Source organism: Anomaloglossus baeobatrachus, unplaced genomic scaffold (assembly GCF_048569485.1).
Source record: "Anomaloglossus baeobatrachus isolate aAnoBae1 unplaced genomic scaffold, aAnoBae1.hap1 Scaffold_196, whole genome shotgun sequence".
Lineage (NCBI taxonomy): Eukaryota > Metazoa > Chordata > Amphibia > Anura > Aromobatidae > Anomaloglossus > Anomaloglossus baeobatrachus.
In genome coordinates, this window is record NW_027441966.1 from 390,475 (window position 1) to 405,874 (window position 15,400).

The window sequence follows — 15,400 nt, forward strand, 5'->3', positions numbered from 1 at the left end:
CTGTTCATCTTGGCTTCTTTTAAAAACACAGCAAGCAAGGGTTACTCCAAGCGGAGTCTCCCTTTTTTCCAAAAATTGGGCCACACAGACACCCACCCCATCAGTGGCAGGACTTGGGCCCTAGTTGCAAACAGGATGTTTTGATTTGCATCAAGCACATTCAAAAATACGCCATTCTTATCCGTCCCCAGGATGACACCGGGGTAGGTAGATAAAGTCTTTGCTGACCCATGACTTGTTCATCTTGGCTTCTTTTAAAAACACAGCAAGCAAGGGTTACTCCAAGCGGAGTCTCCCTTTTTTCCAAAAATTGGGCCACACAGACACCCACCCCATCAGTGGCAGCACTTGGGCCCTAGTTGCAAACAGGATGTTTTGATTTGCATCAAGCACATTCAAAAATACGCCATAATTAACCGTCCCCAGGATGACACCGGGGTAGGTAGCAAAGTCTTTCCTGATCCCAGCTCTGTTCATCTTGGCTTCTTTTAAAAACACAGCAAGCAAGGGTTACTCCAAGCGGAGTCTCCCTTTTTTCCAAAAATTGGGCCACACAGACACCCACCCCATCAGTGGCAGCACTTGGGCCCTAGTTGCAAACAGGATGTTTTGATTTGCATCAAGCACATTCAAAAATACGCCATAATTAACCGTCCCCAGGATGACACCGGGGTAGGTAGCAAAGTCTTTCCTGATCCCAGCTCTGTTCATCTTGGCTTCTTTTAAAAACACAGCAAGCAAGGGTTACTCCAAGCGGAGTCTCCCTTTTTTCCAAAAATTGGGCCACACAGACACCCACCCCATCAGTGGCAGCACTTGGGCCCTAGTTGCAAACAGGATGTTTTGATTTCCATCAAGCACATTCCAAAATTCGCCATAATTAACCGTCCCCAGGATGACACCGGGGTAGGTAGCAAAGTCTTTCCTGATCCCAGCTCTGTTCATCTTGGCTTCTTTTAAAAACACAGCAAGCAAGGGTTACTCCAAGCGGAGTCTCCCTTTTTTCCAAAAATTGGGCCACACAGACACCCACCCCATCAGTGGCAGCACTTGGGCCCTAGTTGCAAACAGGATGTTTTGATTTGCATCAAGCACATTCAAAAATACGCCATAATTAACCGTCCCCAGGATGACACCGGGGTAGGTAGCAAAGTCTTTCCTGATCCCAGCTCTGTTCATCTTGGCTTCTTTTAAAAACACAGCAAGCAAGGGTTACTCCAAGCGGAGTCTCCCTTTTTTCCAAAAATTGGGCCACACAGACACCCACCCCATCAGTGGCAGCACTTGGGCCCTAGTTGCAAACAGGATGTTTTGATTTGCATCAAGCACATTCAAAAATACGCCATAATTAACCGTCCCCAGGATGACACCGGGGTAGGTAGCAAAGTCTTTCCTGATCCCAGCTCTGTTCATCTTGGCTTCTTTTAAAAACACAGCAAGCAAGGGTTACTCCAAGCGGAGTCTCCCTTTTTTCCAAAAATTGGGCCCCACACACACCCACCCCTTCAGTGGCAGCAGTTGTGCCCCAGTTGTACACTTCACAGCTACATTTGCATCAAGCACATTCAAAAATACGCTATTCTTAACCGTCCCCAGGATGACACCGGGGTAGGTAGCAAAGTCTTTCCTGATCCCAGCTCTGTTCATCTTGGCTTCTTTTAAAAACACAGCAAGCAAGGGTTACTCCAAGCGGAGTCTCCCTTTTTTCCAAAAATTGGGCCACACAGACACCCACCCCATCAGTGGCAGCACTTGGGCCCTAGTTGCAAACAGGATGTTTTGATTTGCATCAAGCACATTCAAAAATACGCCATAATTAACCGTCCCCAGGATGACACCGGGGTAGGTAGCAAAGTCTTTCCTGATCCCAGCTCTGTTCATCTTGGCTTCTTTTAAAAACACAGCAAGCAAGGGTTACTCCAAGCGGAGTCTCCCTTTTTTCCAAAAATTGGGCCCCACACACACCCACCCCTTCAGTGGCAGCAGTTGTGCCCCAGTTGTACACTTCACAGCTACATTTACATCAAGCACATTCAAAAATACGCTATTCTTAACCGTCCCCAGGATGACACCGGGGTAGGTAGCAAAGTCTTTCCTGATCCCAGCTCTGTTCATCTTGGCTTCTTTTAAAAACACAGCAAGCAAGGGTTACTCCAAGCGGAGTCTCCCTTTTTTCCAAAAATTGGGCCACACAGACACCCACCCCATCAGTGGCAGCACTTGGGCCCTAGTTGCAAACAGGATGTTTTGATTTACATCAAGCACATTCAAAAATACGCCATAATTAACCGTCCCCAAGATGACACCGGGGTAGGTAGCAAAGTCTTTCCTGATCCCAGCTCTGTTCATCTTGGCTTCTTTTAAAAACACAGCAAGCAAGGGTTACTCCAAGCGGAGTCTCCCTTTTTTCCAAAAATTGGGCCCCACACACACCCACCCCTTCAGTGGCAGCAGTTGTGCCCCAGTTGTACACTTCACAGCTACATTTGCATCAAGCACATTCAAAAATACGCTATTCTTAACCGTCCCCAGGATGACACCGGGGTAGGTAGCAAAGTCTTTCCTGATCCCAGCTCTGTTCATCTTGGCTTCTTTTAAAAACACAGCAAGCAAGGGTTACTCCAAGCGGAGTCTCCCTTTTTTCCAAAAATTGGGCCACACAGACACCCACCCCATCAGTGGCAGCACTTGGGCCCTAGTTGCAAACAGGATGTTTTGATTTGCATCAAGCACATTCCAAATCAACAAGCATTTACTCTCCCCAGGATGACACAGGGGTAGTAAATTCCTTATGGATCCATGACTTGTTCATTTTGATGACATTGTCACTGGACAGACGCGTGCGCTTATCTGTCAGCACACACCCAGCAGCACTGAATACACGTTCAGAGACAACGCTGGCAGCTGGACACGACAAAATCTCCAAGGCGTAACTGGAGAGCTCTGGCCATTTTTCTAGGTTTGAAGCCCAAAAGGAGCAAGGCTCCAGTTGCACAGTCATGGCATCGATGTTCATTTGGAGATACTCCTGTATCATCCTCTCCAGCCGTTGAGTATGTGTCAGACTTGTTGTCTCTGGTGGCCTTGCAAAAGAGGGTCTAAAAAAATTATGAAAAGATTCCATAAAATTGCTGTTACCGGCACCAGATACGGTCCTACTGGTACGGGTAGACTGTTGAAGATGACGAGACCGTCCCATGTTTGTCAAGTTACAACTGGGAGATTCCCTCCCTGCACCTGCACGGTTGTTTGGTGGAAAAGCCGAGCTAAGATCGAGTAACAGCTTCTGCTGATACTCCTGCATACGTGCGTCCCTTTCTATGGCTGGAATTATGTCACAAAATTTGGACTTGTACCGGGGATCTAATAGTGTGGCAATCCAGTAGTCATCATCACTTCTAATTTTGACAATACGACTGTCATGTTGGAGGTAGTGCAACAAAAAGGCACTCATGTGTCTTGCGCAGCCATGCGGACCAAGTCCACGCTGTGTTTGTGGCATAGAGGTGCTACCCGTTCTTTCTTCCTCTGACATCTCCCCCCAACCTCTTTCAAATTTGACTAAGGTCTCCCTCATCCGCTGAGTCTTCCATGTCCATGGACAGTTCGTCCTCCATTTCTTCATGTTCTCCTGCACCTTGCTCAACATTTCGCCTGCTACTATGCGCCCTTGTCGATCCCTGTTCCCCATGGTCCCATGCCTGCTGCGTTGGTGATGATGAACGTCTGGACCTTGGTGATGTTGTTGTCCCTTGCGCATATGAATCCTCCTGTAGTCCCTCCCCTTCATGTTGTCCCACCCCCTGACTCCGAATAGTGTTTAGCGTGTGCTCCAGCATGTAAATGACTGGAATCGTCATGCTGATAATGGCATTGTCAGAGCTAAACATATTCGTCGCCATGTCGAAACTGTGCAGAAGGGTGCATAGGTCCTTGATCTGAGACCACTCCATCAGGGTGATCTGCCCCACCTCTGCATCTCGTTGGCCCAGGCTATACGTCATGACGTATTGCACCAGGGCTCTGCGGTGCTGCCACAGTCGCTGTAACATGTGGAGAGTTGAATTCCAGCGTGTCGCCACATCGCATTTCAGGCGATGAACCGGCAGGCCGAAAGACTTCTGGAGCGATGCAAGTCGCTCTGCTGCGGCGCTTGAACGGCGGAAGTGAGCTGACAGTTTTCGTGCCCTGTTCAGAAGGCCATCTAGGCCGGGATAGTGTGTTAAAAATTGCTGGACGACAAGGTTCAACACGTGAGCCATACAAGGTACGTGTGTCACAATGCCCAGGCGAAGTGCCGCACCCAGGTTTGCAGCATTGTCGCACACGGCCTTACCAGGCTGCAGGTTGAGTGGAGACAACCATTTATTAAACTCGGACCGCAGAGCTGACCACAACTCCTCAGCTGTGTGACTCTTATTCCCAAGACATGTCAAGCTAAAGACCGCCTGATGCCGTTGCGCTCTGCTGCCAGCATAGTAATGAGGCGTGCGTGATTCCTTCTGCGCAGTGAGAACGCTGGTGGCCTGACCAGGCAGGCTTGGGGCGGAGGTGGAGGACCCAGATGAGGTGGAGGATGCAGAAGCTGTGGAGGAACTTGGACAGACAGAGGATTGACACACAAGTCGTGGGGACGGCAAGACTTGTGCAGCAGACCCTTCACCATCTATCACCATAGTTACCCAGTGCCCAGTCAGCGACATGTAACGTCCCTGTCCATGCTTACTGGTCCAAGTATCGGTGGTGAAATGCACCCGTTCACACACAGAGTTTCTCAAGGAAGCGGTGATGTTGTGTGCGACATGCTGGTGTAGCGCGGGCACACCTTTCTTAGAGAAGTAGTGGCGACTAGGCATCTGGTACTGGGGCACAGCGACAGACATAAGGTCTCTAAAATCCTGTGTGTCCACTAGGCGGAAAGGCAGCATTTCGGTAGACAACAGCTTACAGAGGGATAGAGTCAACCTCTTAGCTTTGTCATGGGTCGGAGGAAGTGGCCTTTTATTTGACCACATCTGAGGGACAGAGATCTGGCTGCTGTGTGTAGACGGTGTTGAGTAGGGTGTCCCTGGAAAAATGCAGGTTTGTGAGGAAAGTGCAGGCGGAGACATGATGTTGCCTTCATCCAACGTTGGTGCTATCGATGTCTGAGAGAGCTGTACACACTCACTTGTTTCCCCTTCCAAACCAACTGACGACCTTACAAGCAAACTGCCTGTTGCGGTTACAGTGGTGGAAGTTTGGCGTGGAAAAACAGGTGTGACAGCTGTCCCCACAGTCCTAGAAGATGAAGAGCGCGCGGATGCACTGGAAGGGGCGGGCGGTGGATGGTTCGCTCTTGCAGCATTGCAGCACAGTGAGCTTCCTACCGGGACCTATGATATTTATTCATGTGACGATTCATGGAAGAAGTTGTCAAAGTGCTGAGGTTTTGACCTCTACTAAGAGAATCATGACAAATTTTACATATCACATGATTTGGGCGATCTTTTTCTATGTCAAAAAAGGACCAGGCTAGGCAAGGCTTAGAGGCCATGCGACCTGTTGATCCACCCCGAATAATGCTCATAGGCAGAGTGGTGGCTGAGGATGCAGTTGTAGACGTGCTACCAGTGCTCCGACTCTGTCCAGGAAGGCGCAAGGTAACTTCGTCGTCGGTTGCATCCTCCTCCACCGCCTCTGTTGACCTCCTCGAGTGCCTGACTGGGGGTTGACAGTAGGTGGGATCTAGAACTTCATCATCAATTGTTGTGTTTGCACTCCCCTCCCCCTCAGACCGAGCCTCTTCTTGCCCTGACCGAATATTTAAGTTGTCATCCCAATCGGGTATCTGCGTCTCATCTTCATCAGTATGTTCCTCATTGTCTATAACCACAGGTGTTACAGTTTGTGACAAAGGGTCAACATTATGCTCAGAAACTTGGTCCTCACAGCCTGAATCAGAGTCACAAAGGTTCTGGGCATCACTGCAGACCATTTCCTGTTCTGTATTCACTGTAGCTTGGGAGCAGACCTCTGATTCCCAGGCTATAGTGTGACTGAACAGCTCTGCAGACTCAGCCATCTCAGTTCCACCATACTGTGCAGGGCTGATGGAGACTTCAGAGCTGGGAGAAATCAAGTGTGATTGGGATGACAACTCAGAGGACTGGTGTTTTTTGGATGCGGTACTTGAAGTGGCTGAGAGGGCACTTGTTGGACCACTTGAGATCCATTCAAGCATTTTCCTTTTTTGCCCATCATCTACCTTTCTTCCTGTTGTTCGTGTCCGTAAAAAAGGGAGCACATCGGATTGTCCACGGTAAGTAGTAGACATCTTACTTTTGCTGGTAGATGGTCTATCTTCAGCAGATGATAATGGAGCTTTGCCACTTTCCCCACAGACAAAACCTTTTTTGCCTTTTCCACCACGCCTCTTCCCCTTTCCACCAGCATCTGTCATTTTGCCACTCATGTTGATTGCGACAAGATTGTGGACTGAAAATGTGGTAGTAAAAATTGAGAGGTGGTGAAGATTGCAGTGGTGGTCTAGCTTTATTAACAGCAGAATAATAAAGAATAAATATCCCTGACAATGCAACTTATTTATAATGAGTTGGAGTGTGCAACGCAGGCAGATGCGCTCTGCAAATGTCTTGGCACTAGTGGGACTATAGCAAAGTCCAATAGCCACGTATAGGATGCCACTAGGTACACTGAGTGTTTGCTAGTATAATGGCTAAGTTAAAATTAGTTGGAGTGTGCAACGCAGGCAGATGCGCTCTGCAAATGTCTTGGCACTAGTGGGACTATAGCAAAGTCCAATAGCCACGTATAGGATGCCACTAGGTACACTGAGTGTTTGCTAGTATAATGGCTTACTTATAATTAGTTGGAGTGTGCAATGCAGGCAGATGCGCTCTGCAAATGTCTTGGCACTAGTGGGACTATAGCAAGGTCCAATAGCCACGTATAGGATGCCACTAGGTACACTGAGTGTTTGCTAGTATAATGGCTTACTTATAATTAGTTGGAGTGTGCAACGCAGGCAGATGCGCTCTGCAAATGTCTTGGCACTAGTGGGACTATAGCAAGGTCCAATAGCCACGTATAGGATGCCACTAGGTACACTGAATGTTTGCTAGTATAATGGCTTACTTATAATTAGTTGGAGTGTGCAACGCAGGCAGATGCGCTCTGCAAATGTCTTGGCACTAGTGGGACTATAGCAAAGTCCAATAGCCACGTATAGGATGCCACTAGGTACACTGAGTGTTTGCTAGTATAATGGCTTACTTATAATTAGTTGGAGTGTGCAACGCAGGCAGATGCGCTCTGCAAATGTCTTGGCACTAGTGGGACTATAGCAAAGTCCAATAGCCACAGATAGGATGCCACTAGGTACACTGAGTGTTTGCTAGTAAAATTGCTTAGTTTAAAAAAGTTGGAGTGTGCAATGCAGGCAGACGTGCTCTGCAAATGTCTTTGCACTAGTGGGACTATAGCAAAGTCCAATAGCCACAGATAGGATGCCACTAGGTACACTGAGTGTTTGCTAGTATAATGGCTTACTTATAATTAGTTGGAGTGTGCAACGCAGGCAGATGCCCTCTGCAAATGTCTTGGCACTAGTGGGACTATAGCAAAGTCCAATAGCCACGTATAGGATGCCACTAGGTACACTGAGTGTTTGCTAGTAAAATTGCTTAGTTTAAAAAAGTTGGAGTGTGCAATGCAGGCAGACGTGCTCTGCAAATGTCTTTGCACTAGTGGGACTATAGCAAAGTCCAATAGCCACAGATAGGATGCCACTAGGTACACTGAGTGTTTGCTAGTATAATGGCTTACTTATAATTAGTTGGAGTGTGCAACGCAGGCAGATGCGCTCTGCAAATGTCTTGGCACTAGTGGGACTATAGCAAAGTCCAATAGCCACGTATAGGATGCCACTAGGTACACTGAGTGTTTGCTAGTATAATGGCTTACTTATAATTAGTTGGAGTGTGCAATGCAGGCAGACGTGCTCTGCAAATGTCTTTGCACTAGTGGGACTATAGCAAAGTCCAATAGCCACAGATAGGATGCCACTAGGTACACTGAGTGTTTGCTAGTATAATGGCTTACTTATAATTAGTTGGAGTGTGCAACGCAGGCAGATGCCCTCTGCAAATGTCTTGGCACTAGTGGGACTATAGCAAAGTCCAATAGCCACGTATAGGATGCCACTAGGTACACTGAGTGTTTGCTAGTAAAATTGCTTAGTTTAAAAAAGTTGGAGTGTGCAATGCAGGCAGACGTGCTCTGCAAATGTCTTTGCACTAGTGGGACTATAGCAAAGTCCAATAGCCACAGATAGGATGCCACTAGGTACACTGAGTGTTTGCTAGTATAATGGCTTACTTATAATTAGTTGGAGTGTGCAACGCAGGCAGATGCGCTCTGCAAATGTCTTGGCACTAGTGGGACTATAGCAAAGTCCAATAGCCACGTATAGGATGCCACTAGGTACACTGAGTGTTTGCTAGTATAATGGCTAAGTTAAAATTAGTTGGAGTGTGCAACGCAGGCAGATGCGCTCTGCAAATGTCTTGGCACTAGTGGGACTATAGCAAAGTCCAATAGCCACAGATAGGATGCCACTAGGTACACTGAGTGTTTGCTAGTATAATGGCTTACTTATAATTAGTTGGAGTGTGCAACGCAGGCAGATGCGCTCTGCAAATGTCTTGGCACTAGTGGGACTATAGCAAGGTCCAATAGCCACGTATAGGATGCCACTAGGTACACTGAGTGTTTGCTAGTATAATGGCTTACTTATAATTAGTTGGAGTGTGCAACGCAGGCAGATGCGCTCTGCAAATGTCTTGGCACTAGTGGGACTATAGCAAGGTCCAATAGCCACGTATAGGATGCCACTAGGTACACTGAATGTTTGCTAGTATAATGGCTTACTTATAATTAGTTGGAGTGTGCAACGCAGGCAGATGCGCTCTGCAAATGTCTTGGCACTAGTGGGACTATAGCAAAGTCCAATAGCCACAGATAGGATGCCACTAGGTACACTGAGTGTTTGCTAGTATAATGGCTTACTTATAATTAGTTGGAGTGTGCAACGCAGGCAGATGCGCTCTGCAAATGTCTTGGCACTAGTGGGACTATAGCAAAGTCCAATAGCCACGTATAGGATGCCACTAGGTACACTGAGTGTTTGCTAGTAAAATTGCTTAGTTTAAAAAAGTTGGAGTGTGCAATGCAGGCAGACGTGCTCTGCAAATGTCTTTGCACTAGTGGGACTATAGCAAAGTCCAATAGCCACAGATAGGATGCCACTAGGTACACTGAGTGTTTGCTAGTATAATGGCTTACTTATAATTAGTTGGAGTGTGCAACGCAGGCAGATGCCCTCTGCAAATGTCTTGGCACTAGTGGGACTATAGCAAAGTCCAATAGCCACGTATAGGATGCCACTAGGTACACTGAGTGTTTGCTAGTAAAATTGCTTAGTTTAAAAAAGTTGGAGTGTGCAATGCAGGCAGACGTGCTCTGCAAATGTCTTTGCACTAGTGGGACTATAGCAAAGTCCAATAGCCACAGATAGGATGCCACTAGGTACACTGAGTGTTTGCTAGTATAATGGCTTACTTATAATTAGTTGGAGTGTGCAACACAGGCAGATGCGCTCTGCAAATGTCTTGGCACTAGTGGGACTATAGCAAAGTCCAATAGGCACGTATAGGATGCCACTAGGTACACTGAGTGTTTGCTAGTATAATGGCTAAGTTAAAATTAGTTGGAGTGTGCAACGCAGGCAGATGCGCTCTGCAAATGTCTTGGCACTAGTGGGACTATAGCAAAGTCCAATAGCCACGTATAGGATGCCACTAGGTACACTGAGTGTTTGCTAGTAAAATTGCTTAGTTTAAAAAAGTTGGAGTGTGCAATGCAGGCAGACGTGCTCTGCAAATGTCTTTGCACTAGTGGGACTATAGCAAAGTCCAATAGCCACAGATAGGATGCCACTAGGTACACTGAGTGTTTGCTAGTATAATGGCTTAGTTATAATGAGTTGGAGTGTGCAGAGGACAGGAGGGTACAGTGGCAGGATTGTGGTGCTCTGGGTAGAGGAATGGAAGCCTGCCTTTCTATTCCCTCCTAATGGTGAAATGCAGGGAGGAAATCCCTGACCTTGGCTACACAGATGCTGTTGCTGTTTGCAGGACCTGTCACCTATGGCTCTCTGACCCTGCCGGTTTGAGCCCTTAAAAGGACTGCTATAAAGTGCTCTCCCTATGCTGTCTAACGCTGTGTATGCAGCGCATACAGCTGTATCGGCTATAGGACTCAGGAGGACGGAGCTGCGACAGTGATGTCTGACACCAAAGACGCAGAAGGCAGATAATGGCGTCCGTGAAGAAAATGTCCGGTTTTATAATGCAGGGATGACCGTTACAAGAGTTAGGCCTTTGTTTCAGGTATACCCCCAGTGGTAAATTTTTTCGCCCATTCTTTGCAGAATGGACATTACAACGACAGGAGACCCGCTCCTTTGCAATGGGAACAATGTTTTGAGGCCCTCATGCACGTCTCTATGCAGGGACAACGTGGAGCCTCCCAATTTTTGGCTGCCCTGCCTAAGGGCTATACTAAAATAGACCCACTTCCTTACAATGGGAATTATATTATATTATACTAGCAAACACTCAGTGTACCTAGTGGCATCCTATACGTGGCTATTGGACCTTGCTATAGTCCCACTAGTGCCAAGACATTTGCAGAGCGCATCTGCCTGCGTTGCACACTCCAACTAATTATAAGTAAGCCATTATACTAGCAAACACTCAGTATACCTAGTGGCATCCTATACGTGGCTATTGGACCTTGCTATAGTCCCACTAGTGCCAAGACATTTGCAGAGCGCATCTGCCTGCGTTGCACACTCCAACTAATTATAAGTAAGCCATTATACTAGCAAACACTCAGTGTACCTAGTGGCATCCTATCTGTGGCTATTGGACTTTGCTATAGTCCCACTAGTGCCAAGACATTTGCAGAGCGCATCTGCCTGCGTTGCACACTCCAACTAATTATAAGTAAGCCATTATACTAGCAAACACTCAGTGTACCTAGTGGCATCCTATACGTGGCTATTGGACCTTGCTATAGTCCCACTAGTGCCAAGACATTTGCAGAGCGCATCTGCCTGCGTTGCACACTCCAACTAATTATAAGTAAGCCATTATACTAGCAAACACTGAGTGTACCTAGTGGCATCCTATACGTGGCTATTGGACCTTGCTATAGTCCCACTAGTGCCAAGACATTTGCAGAGCGCATCTGCCTGCGTTGCACACTCCAACTAATTATAAGTAAGCCATTATACTAGCAAAAACTCAGTGTACCTAGTGGCATCCTATCTGTGGCTATTGGACTTTGCTATAGTCCCACTAGTGCAAAGACATTTGCAGAGCACGTCTGCCTGCATTGCACACTCCAACTTTTTTAAACTAAGCCATTATACTAGCAAACACTCAGTGTACCTAGTGGCATCCTATACGTGGCTATTGGACTTTGCTATAGTCCCACTAGTGCCAAGACATTTGCAGAGCGCATCTGCCTGCGTTGCACACTCCAACTAATTATAAGTAAGCCATTATACTAGCAAGCACTCAGTGTACCTAGTGGCATCCTATACGTGGCTATTGGACCTTGCTATAGTCCCACTAGTGCCAAGACATTTGCAGAGCGCATCTGCCTGCGTTGCACACTCCAACTAATTATAAGTAAGCCATTATACTAGTAAACACTCAGTGTACCTAGTGGCATCCTATACGTGGCTATTGGACTTTGCTATAGTCCCACTAGTGCCAAGACATTTGCAGAGCGCATCTGCCTGCGTTGCACACTCCAACTAATTATAAGTAAGCCATTATACTAGCAAACACTCAGTGTACCTAGTGGCATCCTATACGTGGCTATTGGACCTTGCTATAGTCCCACTAGTGCCAAGACATTTGCAGAGCGCATCTGCCTGCGTTGCACACTCCAACTAATTATAAGTAAGCCATTATACTAGCAAACACTCAGTGTACCTAGTGGCATCCTATCTGTGGCTATTGGACTTTGCTATAGTCCCACTAGTGCCAAGACATTTGCAGAGCGCATCTGCCTGCGTTGCACACTCCAACTAATTATAAGTAAGCCATTATACTAGCAAACACTCAGTGTACCTAGTGGCATCCTATACGTGGCTATTGGACTTTGCTATAGTCCCACTAGTGCCAAGACATTTGCAGAGCGTATCTGCCTGCGTTGCACACTCCAACTAATTATAAGTAAGCCATTATACTAGCAAACACTCAGTGTACCTAGTGGCATCCTATACGTGGCTATTGGACTTTGCTATAGTCCCACTAGTGCCAAGACATTTGCAGAGCGCATCTGCCTGCGTTGCACACTCCAACTAATTTTAACTTAGCCATTATTCTAGCAAACACTCAGTGTACCTAGTGGCATCCTATACGTGGCTATTGGACTTTGCTATAGTCCCACTAGTGCCAAGACATTTGCAGAGCGCATCTGCCTGCATTGCACACTCCAACTAATTATAAGTAAGCCATTATACTAGCAAACACTCAGTGTACCTAGTGGCATCCTATACGTGGCTATTGGACTTTGCTATAGTCCCACTAGTGCCAAGACATTTGCAGAGCGCATCTGCCTGCGTTGCACACTCCAACTAATTTTAACTTAGCCATTATACTAGCAAACACTCAGTGTACCTAGTGGCATCCTATACGTGGCTATTGGACTTTGCTATAGTCCCACTAGTGCCAAGACATTTGCAGAGCGCATCTGCCTGCGTTGCACACTCCAACTCATTATAAATAAGTTGCATTGTCAGGGATATTTATTCTTTATTATTCTGCTGTTAATAAAGCTAGACCACCACTGCAATCTTCACCACCTCTCAATTTTTACTACCACATTTTCAGTCCACAATCTTGTCGCAATCAACATGAGTGGCAAAATGACAGATGCTGGTGGAAAGGGGAAGAGGCGTGGTGGAAAAGGCAAAAAAGGTTTTGTCTGTGGGGAAAGTGGCAAAGCTCCATTATCATCTGCTGAAGATAGACCATCTACCAGCAAAAGTAAGATGTCTACTACTTACCGTGGACAATCCGATGTGCTCCCTTTTTTACGGACACGAACAACAGGAAGAAAGGTAGATGATGGGCAAAAAAGGAAAATGCTTGAATGGATCTCAAGTGGTCCAACAAGTGCCCTCTCAGCCACTTCAAGTACCGCATCCAAAAAACACCAGTCCTCTGAGTTGTCATCCCAATCACACTTGATTTCTCCCAGCTCTGAAGTCTCCATCAGCCCTGCACAGTATGGTGGAACTGAGATGGCTGAGTCTGCAGAGCTGTTCAGTCACACTATAGCCTGGGAATCAGAGGTCTGCTCCCAAGCTACAGTGAATACAGAACAGGAAATGGTCTGCAGTGATGCCCAGAACCTTTGTGACTCTGATTCAGGCTGTGAGGACCAAGTTTCTGAGCATAATGTTGACCCTTTGTCACAAACTGTAACACCTGTGGTTATAGACAATGAGGAACATACTGATGAAGATGAGACGCAGATACCCGATTGGGATGACAACTTAAATATTCGGTCAGGGCAAGAAGAGGCTCGGTCTGAGGGGGAGGGGAGTGCAAACACAACAATTGATGATGAAGTTCTAGATCCCACCTACTGTCAACCCCCAGTCAGGCACTCGAGGAGGTCAACAGAGGCGGTGGAGGAGGATGCAACCGACGACGAAGTTACCTTGCGCCTTCCTGGACAGAGTCGGAGCACTGGTAGCACGTCTACAACTGCATCCTCAGCCACCACTCTGCCTATGAGCATTATTCGGGGTGGATCAACAGGTCGCATGGCCTCTAAGCCTTGCCTAGCCTGGTCCTTTTTTGACATAGAAAAAGATCGCCCAAATCATGTGATATGTAAAATTTGTCATGATTCTCTTAGTAGAGGTCAAAACCTCAGCACTTTGACAACTTCTTCCATGAATCGTCACATGAATAAATATCATAGGTCCCGGTAGGAAGCTCACTGTGCTGCAATGCTGCAAGAGCGAACCATCCACCGCCCGCCCCTTCCAGTGCATCCGCGCGCTCTTCATCTTCTAGGACTGTGGGGACAGCTGTCACACCTGTTTTTCCACGCCAAACTTCCACCACTGTAACCGCAACAGGCAGTTTGCTTGTAAGGTCGTCAGTTGGTTTGGAAGGGGAAACAAGTGAGTGTGTACAGCTCTCTCAGACATCGATAGCACCAACGTTGGATGAAGGCAACATCATGTCTCCGCCTGCACTTTCCTCACAAACCTGCATTTTTCCAGGGACACCCTACTCAACACCGTCTACACACAGCAGCCAGATCTCTGTCCCTCAGATGTGGTCAAATAAAAGGCCACTTCCTCCGACCCATGACAAAGCTAAGAGGTTGACTCTATCCCTCTGTAAGCTGTTGTCTACCAAAATGCTGCCTTTCCGCCTAGTGGACACACAGGATTTTAGAGACCTTATGTCTGTCGCTGTGCCCCAGTACCAGATGCCTAGTCGCCACTACTTCTCTAAGAAAGGTGTGCCCGCGCTACACCAGCATGTCGCACACAACATCACCGCTTCCTTGAGAAACTCTGTGTGTGAACGGGTGCATTTCACCACCGATACTTGGACCAGTAAGCATGGACAGGGACGTTACATGTCGCTGACTGGGCACTGGGTAACTATGGTGATAGATGGTGAAGGGTCTGCTGCACAAGTCTTGCCGTCCCCACGACTTGTGTGTCAATCCTCTGTCTGTCCAAGTTCCTCCACAGCTTCTGCATCCTCCACCTCATCTGGGTCCTCCACCTCCGCCCCAAGCCTGCCTGGTCAGGCCACCAGCGTTCTCACTGCGCAGAAGGAATCACGCACGCCTCATTACTATGCTGGCAGCAGAGCGCAACGGCATCAGGCGGTCTTTAGCTTGACATGTCTTGGGAATAAGAGTCACACAGCTGAGGAGTTGTGGTCAGCTCTGCGGTCCGAGTTTAATAAATGGTTGTCTCCACTCAACCTGCAGCCTGGTAAGGCCGTGTGCGACAATGCTGCAAACCTGGGTGCGGCACTTCGCCTGGGCATTGTGACACACGTACCTTGTATGGCTCACGTGTTGAACCTTGTCGTCCAGCAATTTTTAACACACTATCCCGGCCTAGATGGCCTTCTGAACAGGGCACGAAAACTGTCAGCTCACTTCCGCCGTTCAAGCGCCGCAGCAGAGCGACTTGCATCGCTCCAGAAGTCTTTCGGCCTGCCGGTTCATCGCCTGAAATGCGATGTGGCGACACGCTGGAATTCAACTCTCCACATGT